The 22,602-nt window shown below is 38.8% G+C and overlaps 1 pseudogene; it reads right to left on the bottom strand.

Annotated features, from left to right (window-relative positions):
- Positions 1-18,182: 18,182 nt before the first annotated feature.
- On the bottom strand, positions 18,183-21,304 carry LOC148852697 (uncharacterized; annotated as a pseudogene).
- Between the last annotated feature and the right edge of the window lie 1,298 nt (positions 21,305-22,602).

Below are 22,602 nucleotides of genomic sequence, written 5' to 3'. Positions count from 1 at the left end.
ACATATATATTATGGTTTCAAAATATTTGCAAAAGGTTTTAATTCCCGAGATCCATGTGAGTAGAGAGTGCAACATTGCATCTTGCAGCCGAGGTAGAGGTCATCTCTTGTCGAGTAGTGTTTGATCATTATGGGCTGAGAGGTTAAGTGTAAGATCATTGAGAGTTATACCTGATGGGTAAATCTTGCATCTACCCACATTCCTTTGGCCATCATAAGATGGCTAGACCCAAAGACCATTTAGTGTAAATGTTGGGCCCATTAAGAGACCATAGTGATGGACTCAAGGGTTCACTGTATTCAGTAGTGAATTCAGCTAGGCCTTGTAACAGAGGCTAAGCTGAACTCATGTGGCTGATGTGTAGATCAATGATAGGGTCCCACGCCATACAAAGAGAGTCAAGCTAGGCAGCATTAAAGTGGAAGTGTGCCTAAAAGCTTAATGGGCCTAAAAGCCCATTTCAAATTGGGTTAATTAGATTAATTAAATAGGGGTGGATCTGGGATTTGGATCAGCAAATAAGATAAGGGATTATTCTTATCCACTTAAAGAGTCTAGATCCAAATAAAGATTTGGACCAAAGGATCTCCTAATTTGATTAGAAAGGCTGATGTTTATTTGCAGATAAGATAGGGGATTATCCTTATCTGATTTGGATCAAAGGAACTCTTAATTTGATTTGGATCAATTTATCTACAGATCCAAATAAAAGATTTGGATCAGGAAACTCCTAATGAGATTAGGAAATTGTCTCTTTAAGGCTATAAATAAGAGAGCAGGGCGAACCTTCAAAATACACTCACTGAATACAGAGAGAAGACAACACAGTTAGACTGATCTAGCCTTCTACTCGTTTTGTTCCTACTCTTGCCGCCCTACCATGTTCAATCTCCAGTTCTTGGATTGGATCAAGATTCGATCTTGATATTGTTTCTTGCTAGAAGAAACAATTTAGAAGTTGTGTTCACTATCCCATTCGATTATTGCTGAAGAATCACTAGTTCTTGGTGAAGAACTACATGCTGATCCTGCCTTATCCTAAGTTGTGTCATCTTCAGTGGAAGGAGGATTTGATACACTCTTTGGGCGTGAACACCTACATCAGAAGGAGCATTCTTGCGTGGGTTCCATATCAGGTATATCCTTCCCTTAATTTGGTTCCAGATTTGGTCTGGTTTGGTTACAAGAATGAACATTGAAAATGTAGTTTTCTAAATTAGGAATAGAATTCCCAGATGGGAGTAAAGAAATTTTTAAAAATTTGCCCAACCTTCCTACAGGGTTCGGCCATCCATATGATGGATCTCCCATCCCTTCAAATTCATGTAGCTTCAGCAACTAATTCTAACTCAGTAGTAGTCCATTGCTAGATTAGAGAGCCAAATAAGACAGCTAGTCAAAGCCAATGCGAGGAGAGAAGTAGGACAACTACCAAGTCAACCAGTTGTGAATCCTAGAAATCAGCCATGGGTTTTCCTCCACAGCTGGTTCAACCACTTCCTAAGAACCCTCAATTTGAAAATGCCAAGGCTATTACGACCTTAAGGAGTGGGAGGTTTTTAGAGGACCCATATGAGAAAAAGAAATTTGAAAACATCAATGAAGAAGAAAAGAAGAAAGAAGACCATAAGTTTGGGGGGGGGGGGGGAGGGAAGAAAAAGGAAATGAAAATTTAGAAGAAGAACCTATAGTGAATCGACCTGTAGTTCCCTTTCCAACCGCACTCACAGCCAGGCCGTTGTGAAAGATGAAAGAGACTCACAAGGAGGAGATCAGGGAGTTATTCAAGCAAGTCCATATTAACATCCCTCTTCTCGATGCGGTCCAACATGTCTTGGCCTATGCCAAGTTCTTGAAAGAGCTATATACTCAAAAGAGGGAGCCATGATCTGCCCTACAAAAAGTGATGCTCTTAGCAGATGTTAGTGCGGTTCTCCTAAACATAGTTCTCCTAAACCAACTCCCCCACGAAATGAAAGACCCTGGTGCTCATCTAATAAGTCTTTGGAATCACTTTCGATCGAGCCCTATTGGATCTTGGGGCTAGTATAAATCTACTCCCCTCTATTATTTATGAAAGGTTTAGGGTCAGCAAGTTAAAACCTACCCCAATAATTCTGTAACTCGCTGATCGATTAGTTAAGACTCCTCGAGGTGTTATTGAGGGCGTCATTGTCAAAGTAGGGGATTGTTACTTCCCTGTGGATTTTGTCGTCCTAAATAGGACATAATCGAGGAACTGAACCATAACCCAATAATCTTAAGACGTCCATTTCTAGCAACTATCTATGCAAACATCAATCATAAATCGAGAGAAATTGACATTTCATTTGGGGAGCAGAAAGTTCGATAGTGCCACTAAGTATCCAAACCCAGGGGAAGATGAGATCATGGTAGATGTAGTGGATGACCTTGTAGATGCCCTGTCTATCCTTTGGTTAGCCCAATAAGAGCCCTGTCTATGTAAAGAAGAAAGTGTGTCTGGAAGTGTAGATGTGAGAAGTGAGTGAATGTGTATGGCTGAAGACGTTAAAGTTAGCACTGGTTGGGAGACAACCCAACATTTTTAAAAGAATGAATGGTGTCTGGCTGAAGACAGAAAACTTAGCGCTGGTTGGGAGGCAACCCAACATAGTTTTCAGTTGTTTTTGTTTTTAGGATTTTCTTTTCTTGATTCGAGACCAGTTGACAGACCTTGAACCCCTTGGGAAAACCCTCTTGATTGTTCCCTTCGGTCCAAGTCCCTTTGCAAAATTCTAGTCATGCCATTAGGGACAATGGAACTTAAGTTGGGGGTGAGGAAAGAGAGAAAAATTGAAAAAATAATAATAATAAGAGCTAAGCCTTTAGAAATGTAGAACTAAAAATTTTACTAAGAAATTTTTAAGTTTTTCCATTAAAAGAGACTCCCAAACAGAAAAGGTTGAGGAAACTAATAGAAGAATATTGAATTTTGTAGAAATTGGTAGTAAGTGATAGGAGTCAAAATTGGTTTTATTTGAATATTGTCAAAACCATTTAGAAATTGAAAAGTACTCCCAAATTTGCCCTTGGTAGGATAATAAGAGAAACATTGAGAAATTAGACAAAAATTCTTTGAGTCATTGGAGACAGTGGACTACCCTAAATAGTGTTTCCAAAAAGAAAAAAAAAGGTCAACGGACAACTTGGACTTGGAAACCAGGTCTCTTCACCTAAGTCAAGTGTCAAGATTTGCATTGAACAGAAAAGAGAATGTCAAAGAAAATCACCTAACACTTAGTAACCAGGCCTCTTCACCTAAGGCAAGTGTTGAGATTCATGTCAAACGGTGGAAGGTAGTAATAAAAATATGTGTGCATCTCAATGTTCATGGGTAGAAATCCATTGTCAGAAATGGTAAGAAGAATGCTTGTTCAATTTTGAAATCAATCTCAGATTTTCTTGATAAACTGCAAATGGAAGAGTATACAAGACTTTTAAACTAAGTTTCTGAAATATTCAAAGCAAGACAATTTTACCCCTTAAGCCCAACACTGATCTATACAAAGTTTGAGAATTCTAGAATCATGATACTTAGCTGATTTTGTCAAGGATGATCTTGCTATGGGAAAGACTTCTTTTTATACTCAATAGGATTTTAAGGCTGCATTGCTAAGGGACTAGCAATGATCAAGTTGGGGGGTGATAACTCTGTATTTTCAAGCCTTAAGGGCATCATTTTTTGTGTATTTTAGACCCTAGACTAGTTAATATGTACCCTTTTTTTGGTTAAATTCAATTTTCTGACCTCTAAGGGTTCATGTGCAAATTTTGGGTAAGAACTGCAAAAAATATAGAGTTTCCTGCAGATTTTGGGAAGCTGGTGTGAATTTCAACTAAGAGAAGGGGTGTTTTTGTGAAAAACTAAGCACAGGAGGGCGCCTCCTAACTATTAAATCTAGATAGGCACCTTTCCTATGAAATAACTCTCTCTTTGAGGCACTAGGCGCCTCCCCCTCATCTCATTATATCCTAGCCGCCCCCAGCTCTATAAATCCCCACCTTTAACTGCAACATCTCTCTAATCTCAACCATCCAAGCCTTAACAGCCCCTCATACCCTTTGATCTCTCCCTAGCCTGCACCTTAGCCTTACACCTCACTCCTTAAACCTCAACCAATCACCTTAGGGCGCCACATCACACCAACCAATCACATTTGTCTAACTTTAGGCTACCAAATCTGCTCCCTCCATTCTAGGCACCCAAATCTCAGCCCTACATAATATTGGGCACCCTCTCCTTATCTTCTCAGCCTTAGGATCACCTTAGAGCAATCCTAACCCTCCATTCATAACCCTAGGGTGCCCATATTTCTGCAAAAACCTAGTTGCCACTCCTCTCTTTCTCTCTAATCCCAAACCTATCATTCATTCTCTATAAAAAAGACCCAAGGGGTCCTGAGAAGAGGTTGGATTCTGCCCCCAGGTAAGATGGAAGATTGTTCTTGAGAAGTTCAAGGGTAGAGGAAGAGGAGAATGCCTAGGCAAGAGGATGGGTTCCTGGTTGTAGTTCGCCTATTCTCTACTGTCACCTTTGGATCCAGATCCCAACCAGTTTCCCATAGTTTTAGATTTACTTTTTACGTGTATTTTTAATTTTCGTTCTTTAATTTCTAATTTTTATTTTATTTCTGCAATTTATTTTTATCAAATTTAATTTTTGTTTTCCTTTTTGCAGTTCTCAAATTCGGCCAAGAAAGACGGAAGGCCCAACTCGATGAGTTCGAGGGTCAAAGGATAGATCCAAAGACTGCTACCTCTGACCGAGTTGTAGGTTTTTTTTTAGTTTTTTTATTTCTGTTATTTATTTATTTTTCTACAATTTTTACTTTCAAAATTGTTAGAGTTTTGTTTTAATGGATTCCAGCTCAGTTAATTAAATTTTGTGTTTCTGCAATCTCAAATCTTGTTATTTTTTCCAGATTGAAGTACATAACAAATTTTCCCTCTCTTCCCTGTGGATACGACCCCTTTCTCACCACTAACTGTGTTTTGTAGTTATTTTGAGAATAAAAAATTTATAAATATCAAAATTGGTGTTTTGAAGTGGTTAATGACACGCTTCCGGACACACCATGCAATACGGGAAAAATGAGGCTCACATCGTCAACAGGAAGACTTATAATAACAGGGGGCCTAGTTAGGGGCCCTACTACAATGGTGGCGACCAAAACAGAAGGAACAATGCACTGCCACCACCCCTTCTCCTTTTGTGTACACCAAAGAGGAGGTAATAATGATAATGAACAAACTAGTAGAGGACTGTATCATCAATCAGTCACTACCACCAGAAGGAATTGACCTGAAGAAGGAAAGGCATGGAGGGAGGTGGTGCAACTTTCACCAATCACCACACCATGATTTGATGGACTGTTTCTCACTCTGATGACTATTTGTGTAGAAGGTAATAATGATAATGAACAAACTAGTAGAGGACTGTATCATCAATCAGTCACTACCACCAGAAGGAATTGACCTGAAGAAGGAAAGGCATGGAGGGAGGTGGTGCAACTTTCACCAATCACCGCACCATGATTTGATGGACTGTTTCTCACTCTAATGACTATTTGTGTAGAAGGTAAAGCTCAACGATTTTGTCAAGAGGAAATTGACTCAAGTAGAAATTAACCCCCTCCCTATGCACACCCAAGGAGGGAGTATCAACGTGATGAGGGCATTGGGCCAGGATAACTCGGACATCTTAATTAAGAGATTTGAGCACAATGCGGAGCTGCAACAATTCCTCAATAAGCAAGGGACCAGTGCCTCGACGAGGAGGCTTGCTATCAAGGCATTGGCAAAAACATTCAGAAAACCATTGGTCCGATAGGTCACACGTGGAGTTCACTCAAGACGACATTCTAGCCATTGATCCCCATCGCAACCGGCCTCTACACATCATGATGAAGATAGGGGGTTATTAGATGAGGTGATCGATGGTTGACCCAAGCAATTCTATGAACTTGATCTCTGTCTAAGCCTTAAAGTTAATGAACATTCAAAAGGAAACAATCAAAGGACTACCTATGGAGGTCACAAACTTTAATGACAATGCATCCATCACAGAAGGGTCCGTCGAATTTCTGGTTGTGACAAGGCCATTCACCATCCCTCAAGAATTCCAAGTGATCTCAGGAAGGACCATGTACCATGTTCTGTTAGGGTGCTCACCAATACATGGTCTAGTCCTAATCCCATCGATGTACCATCAATGCATCAAAGCAAAGCACAAAGGTTGAGTTGTAAGGATCCCGACAACTAGCATCCCTTTTGACAAAACAAAAACACAATTGCAAGATGTCTATATTGAGTTGACTGATGAGGGTGAGACAAGAGTGGCCAAAGTGGAAGGTGTGCAGCTGTTGAATCCTACGAGTGGACCCCCTATTGCACCAATAAAGAAAAAGAGAACAAGGTGCATACGAGTTACAGATGATGATGGAAAAAAGTTACTACACCATCGCAAAGGAGTAAGAGGATGAAGCCATCCCTAAGGTATGGCTTTATGATTAATGCTCGCTATATGTATATATATATATATATATAGATATCATCTAATGGTTACTGTAGGCTATACTACCATCACTAATGTTGAAAATAATCACTATACATGCATTTTCTACTATGCTAAAAGCAAATGACTACCATACATGCATCTATTGCTAAAACCAATTGATCACTGTGCATATGAGTAAATGATCTCTCTAAGCTATATGTCTTCATAATTAAAGAAGTGTATGCACACATTCTAAATGTTGCCTCAATCAAAGCTATTTCACCATACCACCTCCACAAATGGGCATCACGATGATCCCATCGCAAAAGGGCTATGAGCAACCAAAACAGAGCCCACCAGAATCAATGGTATGATGTGATGAATTAGTACATACAATTACCAACATAAATAGATACTAAATATTACCCAGAACAACAAGGGTAGAACAAAGAGGTTGTGGAATATTATGATGAGGTCCACGCACCTCCTAAGCACATGCAGGACTCTATCGATACCATGGAAGAGCCGTTAGAAGAAATAAATATGGCCATAGAAGGCATAGAGAAGAGGCCATTGTACATCTTGGCCAAACTAGGACACAAGGAGAAACAAAGACTTTTAGACCTTTTGAAAGATATAGAAACCTTTCTTTTCCACATCAAAAATATTAGGACATTTGTTAAAAGGAAACTGATCTTTGTTTTCTTTTATAGAGTTCCAAGATGTCTTTACTTGGTTGTATAACTAGATGCTAGGATTGGACTTGGCCCTTGTCAAACATTCACTATGCATAGATTCCAAATTCAAAATGTGAAACAACTACGGAGGATCTTCAAACCAGAAATAACTCTGAAAATCAAAGAGAAGGTCATACATTTCATGTAGGCTTCATCAAACCCATAGCACACCCATAGTGGTTAGCCAACATGGTACCAATCAAAAATAAGAATGGACAACTACGGTTAGTATCCAAGTGCTAGTACACTAGTTTTTGGTTGTTAGAACAAAAGTAGAACACTAACCTCTCCCACCCCTACCTAAGGTGTTGTGTTGACTTCAAAAACTTGAACAGAGCCTGCCCCAAGGATGAATTCCCTCTTCTGAATATGGATATCCTAATAGACTCAATAGTGGGGAACCAATTGCTCTCCTTCTTAGATGCCTACAACTGGTACAACCAAATCTATATGGACCCTATAGATGCACCACACATGGCATTCAGAAAGGCAATTGGGAACTTCTACTACAAGATGATGCCCTTTGGCTTGAAGAATGCCAGAGCCACATACCAGAGGGTGATGACGAGTGCATTTCATGATATGATGCACAAGGAAATCGAATGTTATATAGATGACATAGTGGTCAAGGAAAAGGAAAGAGAAGACCATTCTGAAGAACTTAGAAATGTATTTGTTAGATGCAAAAATTTTAAACTATGACTTAGGTAAGGTCTCATATCCTAGAAGATTCATCCCAGCCTAGCACATGCAGCAATTCACTGCTAAATTTGACCAAGAAGTTTACGGAGTACAAGTGGTCAACAAAACATCAAGATGCCTTCAACCAGTTGAAGTAGACATTGGCCAAAGCCCCAACCATGTAACCACCTAAGAGTGGCTGAGAGTTTAAGGTGTATATCACATTGAACTCAGAGGCTATAGGATGCCTGCTAGCCCAGACAATGATGAGGTCATTGTGTGTCTGATATACTATGCTAGTAGAACCTTGAAACTAGCAAAAAAGAATTACTCCCACATGGAGCAGGTGTGCCTGACGTTAGTATTTGCAACACATAAATTCAGACACTACATCCTAGGCCAAAAGGAGAAGTTGATCACAAGGAGTGATCTCATCAAATGCTTTATAGATAGACCTCCACTCTCAGGAAGACTAATTAAATGGATGATGCAGTGGAATGAGTATAGCATCAAGTACACCCAACCAAGGGTGAGTAAATGCCAAGCGGTTGCAGACCTCTTAGCTACCTTCCCTATCGATGATAGTTTCCCCATCTCTGAAAAAGTGCTCAGAGAGCTACCCATCACCACAGTAGTTGAAGATGTAGAGTGGACCCTGACCTTTGACGGAAGTAGTACAAACACCTCCATTGGATCCAGAGTCACACTGACTTCGCTTGCTAGAGATACTTCAACCTACTCCTCCAAGTTGCAGTTCCCCTATTGATACAAGATAGCTGAGTACGAGGCACTAGTATTGGGCCCGACAGTGGCGATGGACTCTAGGGCAAAGAAAGTAAAAGTAATAGGGGAATCTAAATTAGTGATTGGGCAAATAGACGATGGCACCACAATAAAAGAATTAGCAATCTTGCTGTATAGGACACTGATCCAAAGGTTGACCAAGGACCTAGAAGTAACCTATGAGCACTAGAACAAAGCCAAAAATAGATATGTCGACACCTTATCCACATCGGGATCCAAAATATAGCCAAGTGAGAATCCAATCAATATTAAAATTTGGATGCACTCTGAACCATCAACAGAAAGATTGGGACATTGGGTAGAAACAAAAGATAAAATAGAAGATTGGAAAAATAATTTCATACAGAAACTGAGTAACCCAACAGAGGTGATGCAGGACGATAAGATACTATTGAGGTTCCAATTGGTGAGCGGAGTGCTATACCATAGGATGGTAGATGGAGTTAAGGCAAGATGCTTGGGACCCAAAGAGACAGAAGTTGTCTTGAATGAAACCCATAAAACTTATTGTGGAGATGTAACCACAACACTTTATAGGAGATTATAGAGGTTCAGGTACTAATGGCTAGAAAAGAAAGTAGATGCAGCTGAAAGTCAAAACAACTATGAGAAGTGTATCCTAGAGGTAGTAAAGAATGAGTGTCTCACAGTGGGTGAAGCAGACTAGAGAAACATGTACATAGATTACATTGAGAAAAACACCACACCTGCCAACTCAGTTATGAAGAGAAAGCTCTTAGCAAAAGCCAAAAGATTTCACCTACATTATGGAGCACTATATAGAAATTTTTATACTGGGAAACCTCTGCGATGCCTAGTTGATGAGGAAATAGAAGAAGCACTAGATACAACCCACAGTTATGAACCAACCCCACGCTAAGGACAGCTAGACCTACACAATCATCTCCTGCACTTAAGCTTCTATTGGCCCACAATGCTGGAAGATACCCAGAAGCATGTACGAAGGTGTCACAAATGTCAAGTACATGCCAAATGGATACACATACCAAATAACAACCTCCATCGCATTATCACACCATGGCCTTTCCATGCCTTATGGGTAAACCTGATAGGTAAAACCCACCTAGCTTCCCGGGGATATTGCTTCATCATAGTAGCCACAGACTGAAGGATGGTTAGGATCCATCATATGGATGGTTGAACCATGCTAGATGGCTGGGTGAAATTTCAAAAATTTTCTTAACCTTCTAGTAATCAAATGCCTTGCTTTTGGAAAAACTACACTTTTATAAGATTGATCTTGCATTGAAACTGGATCAGATTTGAAACCAAAGCAAGAGGGAGATGTATAACTGATACGGATTCCATAAATTTAGCTCCTAAGGTGGAAGTTCACTTCCAAATCTGTCCCTAAAACCAGCTTCCACTGAAGATTGAGCAACTTGATGTTGAAGTCAGTTCAACGACACAATTTTCAAAAAAAACTGCAATCCAATTGCTTGGATTGAACTAGGGAGGTGAGCAAGAATTTTCTTTGAATTTTTCTTGCAAAAATCAAAGAAAGAACTAATCTTTATCAGTCCCAAAAACTGAAGTTGAGCTAGGGTTTCTTAGGCGACAAGAGAAGAAGAGATAGAGCAGATTATGTACTATTCTTAAGCAGTTCGCCCTCTTCTTCTTTTATCTCATTATGGAAAACTTGTCCTAATCAAATTAGGAGATTATCCAAATCTTTATTTGGATCTGGACTCTATCAAGTGATAGGTCTTATCCTTTTAAGAGAATGGGTGCTCCATACCCATTTCCAAACCCAGATTCGGCCATTCACATGACAGCTTAAGCAGTCATGTGACATCTTTATTAATCATAATAATTATGGGCTTTAGGCCCATTAGCTATATGGTTTACGACCCAAGAGTGTTGCTTAGCCAATTTAGGTTTGATATGTATGGCATGGAACCCCACAATGACCTCACATAAGCCCACATTGGTTCGGCCCAACCACTGTGGAAAGGCCTAGCCAAATTTGCTAATAAATGTAGTGAACCCCAAAGCAAATCACTATGGGCTCAAAATGGGCACAACATTTATACTTAAATGATCATTGAATCCAACCATCCTATGAAGACCCAAGGGTAATGGACTTAAATAAGGCATAGCCCATCAGGTAATCAACCCTTGATGGTCTCTTACACTTAACCTCTCAGCCCACAATGATCAAACACTGCCCGACTAGGAAGGACCTCTCCCCTGACTGCAAGGTGCAGTGTTACACTCTCTGCTCGAATGGATCCTGGGAATTAAAACTTTTTTGCAAACACTTTTTCTTAAAACATAATATATATATATATATATATATATATATATATATATATATATATATATATATATATCATATAAATATATTTTGCAAAACCAAATCTCAAACATGGTTGAAATCCATTGCTGACAGTTTTGGTTTCCATCAGAGAGAGTGTAAGTCCGATCATTCACTTTTTCAAACAAATGGACTGATCCTATCACTATGATCACTCGCTTAATTGAATTCATAAACTGCCCCAACATACCCAGGTTTTGACCCATAATGGATCTCATTGATTAGCATATCCAAGACATCCCAATCCAACACCCAATGCAGTACCATAATCAAGTCTCGGGGTTATGTGTAACTTTCCAGTGCCCGAGTTCAGTGTTTCAACCAAATACACACTACATGTGCTTTAGGTCTAACCCTAGTAACTGAAACAAGCTGCCCCAACTTTTTTGCAACACGTCAGTATCAGCCATGGCAAGATAAACTCCTCAAGTCTATTCAATGGCTGGGAACATTTTAAACTAACATGAGTCTCGTAATTGTCTAGTTTAAGGGGTAATTTCACAGAAACATACCAATGATAGCATGAAACAATAATTTACTTTTATTCATTTACAATAAATGTATATTTACATCAATTTGATTGGAGCTAAGGGCATACACTATCTAACAGCTCCCACTTGCACTTAGGTCCAATCGGGTATAAGCCTTAGTCCCATATTGTCCACATGTTTCTCAAACACTTTTTGTGTTAGTGGCTTAGTCAATGGGTCTTTCAGATTCTCTGTTGATGCTACCTTCTGAATCTGGATGTCCCATCTACCAATAATCTCCTATAATATGTGATACTTCCTCTCGATATGCTTGGAATTCAAGTGGGCTCTTGGCTCCTTAGCCTTAGCAAAGGCTCTAGTGTTGTTGCACAACAGTGGAATGGGTGATGTGTTAGATGGAACAACTCCTAATTTGTGGATGGATTTCTTCATCCATACTACTTCCATGGAAGCTTCACTTGTGGCAATGTATTTGGCCTCGGTCGTGAAATCTATTGTAGACCCTTGTTTGTTGTTTTTCCAGCTAACTGCAAAAGACCCCATCGTGAAGTTGCATCCAGATGTAGACTTTCTATCATTTGGGTCAAACTGGAAGTCGATATTAGTATACCTAACCATCTGTAGTGAACTACCATCGAAGACAAAACAATAGTCTTTAGTACCCAATAGGTATTTAAGTATGTTTTTCACAGCGGTCCAATTCTCCTATCCTGGGTTTGACTGGTATCTATTTACCACATTGACAACTTGAGCAATGTTTGGCCAAGTACACAACATGGCATACACGATACTCCCTATGGCTGAGGCATAGGGAACTTCTCTCATGCCCTCAATCTCCTCAAGGGTCTTAGGTGACATGCCTTTGGAGAGAGTGACTCCGTGCCTGAAAGGAACAAATCCCTTCTTATAGTTCTCCATGTTGTACCTGTTGACGATCTTATCAATGTAAGCAGATTATGTCTCAACCTTCTTTTTGAGTGTACCCTTTCGCTACAAGTCGAGCTTTATAGGTTTCAACCTTTCCATCAAGGCCCTTCTTCCTCTTGTAGATCCATTTGCAACCGATTACTTTCACCCTAGAGGGGTCTACAAGATTCCAAACCTTATTGGTTTTCATCAAGTCCATCTTGACTTTAATGGCATCTACCCACTTCAAGGAGTCTATGTCCAACATAGTTTCCGTATAAGTCATGTGATTTTCCTCACTGTTCATAGCTTCCATCAAGTGACTTTCTTGATCATAGCTGTAACAAACTAGAGGTTTAGACACCCGGGTAGATCTTCTAAGTTGGGTATTATCCGAAATCTATGGGTTATCTCCCACTACTCCTGAGATCTCTTCATAAGAACAACTTCCTGGTGATGATCGTTTAGGATATAGTCTTCTTCCAAGAAGTAGGCATGTCGACTAACAAACAATTTTTGTTCTCTTGGGTCATAAAAAAGATATTGTATAGAGCCTTTGGGGTAGCCTGTAAATAGAAAACAAATGGTTTTAGATTCCAATTTGTCCACACTTATTCTTTTATCGTGTGTTGGACAACCCCATATTTTCAAGTGTCTTACACTTGGTTTCTTGCTGGTCCATAGCTCATGAGGAGTCTTAGGAACCGACTTGGTTGGAACTCGGTTCAACACGTACATTGCAGTCACCAATGCATGCGTCCAAAAGGATATAGGTAACTCTTAATGGATGAGAAGCGATTGGTACATATCTAATAGAGTTTGATTTCTTCTCTTTGACACACCATTTAATTGTGGTGTAGCAGGAGGAGACATTTGTGATTTAATCCCATTATCCTTTAAGTATTCCTTGAATTCGTCGAAAAGATATTCACCTCCTCGATATGATCGAAGGGTTTTGATGTGTCTTTCCAACTGTTCTCAATTTCTTGTCTAAATTCGTCAGACTTTTCAAAAGATTTAGACTTTTGTTTCATTAGGTACACGTAACCAAACCAAGAATAATCATCGGTAAAATTTATGAAATAACAATGTTGGTTCCATGTCCTAACATTCATGGGACCACATACAACTGTATGTATTAGGTCAAGTGTGCCTATAGATCTTTTAGGCTTACCTGTAAATGGTCATTTTATCATCTTGCCTTGGAGGCAAGGCTCACAAGTTAGTAGATCTTCCATAGTGAAAAAATCTAGAGGACCATCCTTCACCAATCTTGTGATACATTTTATATTTATTTGGCTAAGTTGGTAATGCCACAAGCATGTGGGATTAACTGTATCACGTGATCTTTTCTTGGGGATGTTTTCCAACGTAGTTTCAATTATATTTATTTCTAGAGAAGGATGAATGACATAAAGACCATTATCAAGTTCTCCATAAATAAGGAATTTGTTATTCAATTTGATTATAATCTTATTACCAAATAAAATAGAATAGCCATCTTTACATAACTTAGAAGCTGAAATCAAATTTCTTCTAAGTAATAGTACATAATGACAATCTTTTAGTGTAACAATCCCTTCTTTAAAAATCATATCTTCTGTTCCTATAGTGGTAGCCGCAATAGTTGCAGTTGTCCCCAAGTAAATTACCACCTTGTCATTATTCAGTCTTCTGCTTTCCTTGAACCTTTGCAATGTTTTGCATGCATGGGTGGAAGCCTGGAGTCAATACACTAGGATGTAGAAGTGACCAACATATTGGTCACTATGAGAAGAGATTCAAAATTACCTTCTTTGTTCATACGAGATTCCAGATACTGAGGATAATTCCTCTTCTAGTGCCCAGTTTGCTTGTAGAAGTGGCATTTATTTGATGACTTGTCTCTCTTTTGCTTTTTTTGTTTGCATCCTTTTTTCTGAGACCTCTTCTTACCTTTTCTCTTTTTATTTCCAGATTTTCCACCTTCAATAAGCATGGCTACTGGCTTGTCCTTCTTTATCAATTCTTTGGTTCTTTGCATAATATTGTTGAGCTCCTACAAGCTAACTTTTATCTTGTTCATGTTGTAGTTCATGACAAACTGATTGAGGGTGGGTAGAGAGTTCAAGACGACATCAATCTTGGTGTCATCGTTAAGTTGGGAGCCAAGAGCCTCCAATTCATTTATGTAAACCATCATCTGCATAACTGGTGTGTTGTTGTAGGCACCCAAAAATAAAACCTATACTCCTAAAAATAAATGTAGTAGTGCGAGTAAGGATCATTCCCACAGAGAGTATCTAACCTAGCTTGTGTGCTGCATGAACAAAGATGGAGGGGGGTTGTATGTAATGAACCAGAATTAAAAAGAAAAAAAATCAGAATTAAAAAGAACGAAAATCAAATGAGAAATAATGCAATTTAGAATACTGAAATTAATCAAAAGAATGATTCTTGGTCTAAGTCAACATCCGCCATCAGAATTTCACTACTGCTTATCGATGCAAAGATAAATCAATTCAGACTTTCAATAGTCATCATAGGAATTATTTTCCTACATCTCCCAAATCTATTTAATCAGAAAACAAGTGATCCTCTTAACCCTTACTACTGAACAACCCCTAAACAAGCATTAAAGATTTAATCTAGCAGTAGCCTTAGGCATATGAGATCGATGAAGCTAAACAACACAAGCACAAGTGGTTGCATTTAATTCAGTCGAGTGTTCTTCCTAAGATCAAACAATTTCTGACATATCAAATCATTAAACCCTAGTTGCTTCACAGATTAGAGGGATCAAACAATTATGGATCTAATATCTAACCTAGCAGTACATTGCAACGAATAATAGACTAGTAGGCCTCCTAGCAATTAGATGAAACAATCATGAACATAAACATATAAGAACATTTGATATTCAAAGTATAAGTCAAATAATAAAAATCAAATTATATCTCATAGTTTTGTTGATTCTAAGGCTTTTGTTTCCTTTGACCAAGTATCAAAATTAGCCACGCATGGTCATGGTGAAAACTCAAGAAAAATCAGAGAAGAGAGAAGAGAAGAGAAGAGAGGTGCGACAGCCTAAGTCTGATTGCTTTCTTGATTTTCTTTCTCTTCTTTTCTTTGATTCTACTTCCCCCAAGAGAAGCCTACAAAATCTCCTAAAATTTCTCTAGATAATAGTCATCCTAGTCTGACTCATCAAGAAAGAATTCAAAAATAAGATAAAACCAAGTTCTCGTGTAAGTGGTAGAGTGGTGAATTCGCGATGGAAACTTGCAGGCAAAGGAATGTCTCCAGTACGTCAGCAGTGCGGTTATAGATAATCCGGGCCCAATTTTGACCTTGATGCAGTCCATATCTATCAAAAATCAAAACAGGAATTGTAGAACATTTCCTTATCTTTCCAATGCATCTTGAATCATCTCAAGTAGAGTCCGAATGAGAGAGTTATGCCCAAATTACCACGTGGTGCCGAAATTGTCCAGAAGTACCCGATTGGCCTTGTTTTTCACTTAACGCCTCCTTACGTGCCCTAAACCAAAATATAAGAAAAATGAGTGCATTTGGGCATAAAATAAGTATAAAATACTAGATATTAAGGGAGAAAAATATGATATTTTTCATTATCATCAAATCCCCCTACACTTAGCTTTTGCTCGTCCTCGGCAAAACTCAAACTCACTTTCCCAAAAACACTAAGGTTACAATGCCATCAACAGAGAACAACCAAGCTCTTCAATACTCATAACAAATCATGAACAAACATTCTTAACAACTCTCAATTATTTAGTAAGCATTTTCACTCAAAGATGGAATAAACTAAATTGTAGACACTCATGGAAATAAACACTCAACTCTCATGTTTGAAGGGTATGTGTTTCGCTCAAATTCATTCCAATGGAAATGATCTACCATAGGCTTGCATAACTTCTCATTCTCCACCACTGATATCACATGCATAACATGAATCAAAATGACTTTAGGATCAAGGTGGAAAATATTTGGGAATGTAGCTCAAAAGCCATCGAAACTAATAGAGCAAAATTGAATCATCTGAAGCTCGAATGCGTAAGACATGTAAAATCAATCACTCCATTCAGAAACTTCTTCAATTTTGCTTTAATGCATTCAAAGCATGTAAAACTCCTTCATTGAAAAGAGATCATTCAAAGGAACACTTTTTGTTTGCAATAGGGAACAATCCTTCACAACAGCTTCCACCTTTGTATGTATAAGCATCCCTCTTTTTCTTGGAATTTAAGGAGGGGCCTTGGATAGTTTGTAACATCAAAAGAAATTTCCTCAATTCCTTCCTTTTATCTCTACTTTTTTTTTCTTTTTTGCTGTTTTTTTTTCAAAGCATATCAATCTATGGAACTCACGAATTGAGAATGAAAACACGTTCCATTTCACCGTTCATAACCATATCATGAATCCAAACAGCCCCACACTTGAAACTTGCACATCCATGCATATCATGATGATGAGTAATGCTCCACTAGTTCTACGGCTTGGGTAAGGGTATTATCTTTTTTCGGGTTTAAAGCTTGTAACATGGGTTTGGAATGAATGACAATGGTCATTGAAGCTCAAAGGGGTTCAACAAAGGGGACAATGTATCACAAGGTAGGCTAGTTGGCTTATGTGGTTTATGACAAAGAGGGCCTTAATAATGTTCATTCATGCTTGTGTCAATGTGATCTTGAAGAGAATCAAGACAAGTTCTAGATAAACAAATCCATGGAAGAGTATCTCACATGAAAGAAAATAGTGGGACTGATGTGAATGTGTCAGTCCAAAGGCTCAAAATCTCACCAACTTTTGTCTACTAAATTTAGTCACTACTATTCGCAAGGAAAATAACTAGACTAATTAATTATAAGTTGGACGATTACTTATCCAATCATGTTATGAGCTTTCCAAGCTTAATTGATTCTTGCTCATGGCATACACAACCTGAAAAATCGTTGAAAACCACAAAGACAAAGACAAAAACAAAGAGTAAAACTATTTTTTTATTTTTTTCTAAAAAAAATAAAATAAAATGCAGAAAAATACAACATAAATCAAATTTTAAAACGCAACCTAAATCCCCTCCCCTACACTTAAAACTTACATTGTCCCCAATGTAAGGTGAATTGCAAAGAAAAGGTGGAAATAACTAAACTATAAATGCAAAAACAAGAAGAAAAAGAAAAAACAAACTTCCCTTTTTTAATAATCATAAACCGGATCCTCTAGGTCCAATTGTACCACATGCTCTACTCGAAAGCCTTCACATAAATGCTTGAGTCTATGGCCATTCACCTTGAATGCTTTGGAAGTTGCTAGACTTTGAATCTCAACTGCACCATGAGGAAAGACATTAGTAACAACAAAGGGTCCAATCCAACGAGAATGCAATTTACCCAAAAATAGACGAAGCTGTGAATGGTAAAGAATGACTTTTTGACCAACTTTAAACTCCTTCCTAGAGATCATTTTGTCATGAAAGGCTTTTGTCTTTTCCTTGTAAATTCTTGCACTTTCATAGGCATCATTCTGAATCTCCTCTGGCTCTTGTAATTGCAACTTCCGATGTTCTCCACTTTCATCCATTTTCATGTTGAGAATCTTGATAGCCTAATAAGCCTTGTGTTCTAACTCAATTGGAAGGTGGCATGGTTTCCCAAACACCAACCAATAAGGCGACATACCAATAGGTGTCTTGTATGCACTCCTATATGCCCACATCATCCAGCTGCAAACTCCAGTCTTTTCTACTTGGATTGACCGTCTTTTCAAGGATGGACTTGATCTCTTGATTTGACACTTCCTCTTGTCTACTAGTTTGCGGATGGTAGGTAGTTGACACTTTGTGAGTCACATGGTATTTTTGCAGCAAAGCCTCAACAATTCGATTGCAAAAGTGAGTGCCTCGGTCACTTATCAGAGCTATTGGAATCTCAAACCTGGAGAAGATGTTAGACTTGATAAAACCTATAATAGCCATAGAATCATCAGTCCTGGTGGCTTTAGCTTCCACCCATTTCGAGACATAATCGACAGCAAGTAAAATGTAAACATAAGCGAATGATACAGGGAAAGGTCCCATGAAATCGATGCCCCAAACATAAAAAATTTCGCAAAACATTATGGGGGTTTGTGGCATCTCATTCCTTTGGGATATATTACCTGCCTTTTGACAATGATCGCATGACTTACAGAAAAAGATATGAGTCTCGGAATAACCTCAGCCAATAGAAACCACCTTCCAGTACTTTTCTTGTTGTCCTCTTAGCTCCAAAGTGACCTCCACAAGCATAAGAGTGACAAAAGGTTAGAATAGAAACAATATCATTTTCGGGTACGCACCTTCTTATCACTTGATCTGCACAATGCTTCCATAAGTATGAGTCATCCCACACATAGTATTTGGCATCACTTTTGATCTTATCTCTTTGAGCTTTAGATAAAGTAGGTGGTGACACATTAGTAACCAGATAATTCACAATGTTCACATACCAAGGTGATGTCTCATTTGTTGAGAACAAATGCTCATCAGGGAACGTCTCTTGTAGAGTGAGTTCATCCTCCACATGGACCAAACGACTCAAGTGATCTGCGACATGATATTTTGCACCCTTTTTGTCTTTGATCTCCAAATCGAATTCACTCAAGAGAAGTATCCACCTTATCAATCTTGGTTTCACCTCATTCTTCATCATCAAATAACGAAGAGCTGCATGATCAGAATAAGCAATGACTTTAGTACCAAGAAAATAAGATCAAAACTTTTCTAAAGCAAAAACAATAGCTAAAAGCTCCTTTTCAATGATGGAGTAATTTTTTTGAGCATCATTCAAAGTTCTCGAAGCATAATAAATGGCATGAGATGTTGTTCCAATTCTTTGACCCAAAATGGTGCCTACTGCATGATCACTTGCGTCGCACATAATCTCGAAGGGAATATTCCAGTCAGGAGGCAAGATGATTGGGGTAGAGGTCAATAGTTCTTTCAGCCTATCGAAGGCCTTTTTACATGCCTCATCAAACTCAAAAGCCACATCCTTTTGTAGCAACCTGCATAGGGGTAATGCTATTTTGGAGAAGTCTTTGATGAATCTCCTATAAAAAACCTACATGCCCAAGGAAAGAATGAACTTCCCACACACTAGTGGGATAAGGTAAAGATCGAATAATATCAACTTTAGATTTATCTACCTCAATTCCCCTAGATGAAACAACATGACTCAAAATTATACCTTGTTCAACCATAAAATGACATTTTTTAGAATTCAGCACAAGGTTAGTTTCTATGCATCTTTGAAGGACAAGTGTAAGGTTATGCAAACAATTACCAAAGGAGTCTCCATAAACTGTGAAATCATCCATAAAGACTTCTATGATATTCTCAATGTAATCTAAAAATATGTTGATCATACACCTTTGAAAAGTGGTTGGGGCATTGCAAAGGCCAAAGGGCATGCGACGATATGCAAAGGTCCCGAATGGGCATGTGAAAGTTGTCTTTTCCTGATCCTCTGGAGCAATTGCAATCTGGAAATACCCTGTATAGCCATCAAGAAAACAATAGTAAGAATGACCAGCTAACCTTTCAAGCATTTGATCAATAAAAGGTAAAGGGAAGTGGTCCTTGTGGGTTACAACATTTAATTTTCTATAATCTATACAAACTCGCCACCCATTCTGAACATGGGTGGGAACCATTTCATCATTCTAATTTTTCACCATAGTTATTCCGTCTTTTTAGGAACCACTTGAACTAGGCTAACCCAATTGCTGTCCGAAATGGGGTAAATCACTCTGACTGCAAGAAGTTTGAGGATCTCCTTCTTCACTACATCCATCATGGGTGGGTTCAGCCTTCTTTGTAGTTGATGGGAAGGTCTCGCTCCCTCTTCAAGCAAGATACGATGCATACATGTAGATGGGCTGATTCCTTTGATATCCGCAATCATCTAACCAATAGCCATCTTATGCTCCTTAAGAATTTGCACAAGCTTCTCTTCTTGTGGTGCGCTAAGGCTACTAGAGATGATCACCGGTAATGTTTCTCCATCTCCAAGGAATACGTACATGAGGTGACTAGGGAGAAGCTTTAATTCTGGAATGGGGGCTATTAAAACAGAGGGTAAAGGTCTCCTATCAGAAATTGGCAGTATAATATAAGGAGCATTACCTGACTGTTGTAACTCTGGAGAATCATCCAATGCTACAACAGTTTCTTGCAAATCAGCATTCAGCATTAGCTCCTCTTTCTCAAGATGCTTAATAATGGAAACTTCTAATCCATCCTTCCCATCAAGTTCAAAGACTTCCTATGCCAAAAAATCAACCACATCAACAGAACAAATAGGATTATCATCAGCAGGATATTTCATGGCATCATAAATATTAAACTTAACAATTTCACCATCAAATTCCATGGTGAGTGTGCCATTATGAACATTTATCTTAGTCTTGGATGTTTTTAAAAATGGTCATCCTAGCAAAATAGGGGTGGTTTGATCACCATTATCCATATCAAGCACATAAAAATCAGCAGAAAAAACCAAATCATTTACTTTCACAAGAACATCCTCAGCTACACCCTTAGGATAGGCATTAAATCTATCAGCCAATTGAATCACTACACCAGTCTTATTCAAAGGTCCAAGTTTCAAAAAAGCATATAAAGAATATGGCATGACATTAATAGAAGCTCCTCTCAATTCTAGTGTTACTACCTATCATGCAAGGGATAGTGAACATATCTGGATCTTTGCACTTTGTAGGGAGTTTTCTTTGAATAACTATAGAAACATTCTCCCCTACTCTCACCTTTTCACATACTTTCATTTTCTATTTCCTCTTATGTGTACACAATTCTTTTAGGAATTTAGCATAACGAGGTACTTGTTTAATAGCATCTAAAAGTGGAATGTTTACCTCGCAACTACGAAAAGTTTCATAAAAAACTTTGAACTACTCATCTTTCCTAGAACCTGCTAAAGCATGAGGAAAAGGAGGTACCGGCTTATAATCAGAAAGAGGTGGAAAGTTACGCTTAGGTACTTCATCATCATCGGGAGTAATGTCTTTCTCCTTTTCTTGATTTGACACTATGGGGGCTGCCCTTGCTGGTGCCTCAACCTCTTTACCGCTTCTCAAAATGATTGCACTTGCATTTTCTTTTGGATTCACAACCGTTTGAGAGGGTAATTTCCCTAAACTTTGCGCCTATAACCGACTAATTGTGGTTGCCACCTGGCCCATCTGATTATCCAAATGTTGAATACTAGCCCTTGCCTCTTGCTGAAAATATTTCATCTCCTGCTGAAATTGCAAAGTGTTAGTGACAAGAGATTTAACAATATCTTCTAAAGACATACCAGAATTAGAAGTTTGGCCTGGTTGTTGTCTAGGGGGTGTGGCTGATATTGCTGGAAAGTTGGGCAGTGTTGTGGATTCCCATAGCTAAGATTGGGATGATCCCTCCATCCCAGATTATACGTGCTCGAATAGGGATCATACTTCCTCTACGGTTGCCCCGGAAAACCACTTGCCGCATTCACTTGCTCAATGGGCTCCTCTTGAAGAGTTGGGCACATTTTGGTTGGATGCCCTACTACCGAACATATCCCACAAGCCTTCACCGTTTGCATATTACCTACAACCATGCCCAATTGGAATAGTTCACCGGTGACTTTGAATTGTTAGTCCCTAGCTCATGGCACCGGAACGAGACAGAGTGGTCCAAACAATCGTACAAACACATCAGCTCTCTGCCCTCCATGGCATCAAACACTCCATCCTTGGCCCTGGACACCAGCATAGGGGGACATAAACCCTTTCAACCATCAGCCATCTTGGTCACCTCATGCTCTGAGAGCATGTTCACAGTATCCACAACCCTCACAAAGTCGTCGAAGGAATACTCAGACTTTTTCTATGAATGGGGAGCCATTACCGAGAATGAACTACAAAAAGAAAACTAAAGGATAAAAGAACTTAGGAAGAGAAATGTAGATGAGCACAGAGAACACAATCAACTCAAAACAGAACTACAAGTAGAAAGCACAAACCACTCTCGAGCATTGCTCTCTTATAAAAACCTCACACAAGTTTGGAATTTCAATCTGCACCATGGAAGATGA

The sequence above is a fragment of the Nelumbo lutea genome, chromosome 5 (genome assembly GCF_056320005.1).
Source record: "Nelumbo lutea isolate HS-2025 chromosome 5, American lotus-T2T, whole genome shotgun sequence".
Lineage (NCBI taxonomy): Eukaryota > Viridiplantae > Streptophyta > Magnoliopsida > Proteales > Nelumbonaceae > Nelumbo > Nelumbo lutea.
The sequence above is the reverse complement of the archived record's forward strand: the minus strand, read 5'-3'. Positions and strand labels throughout refer to the sequence as shown.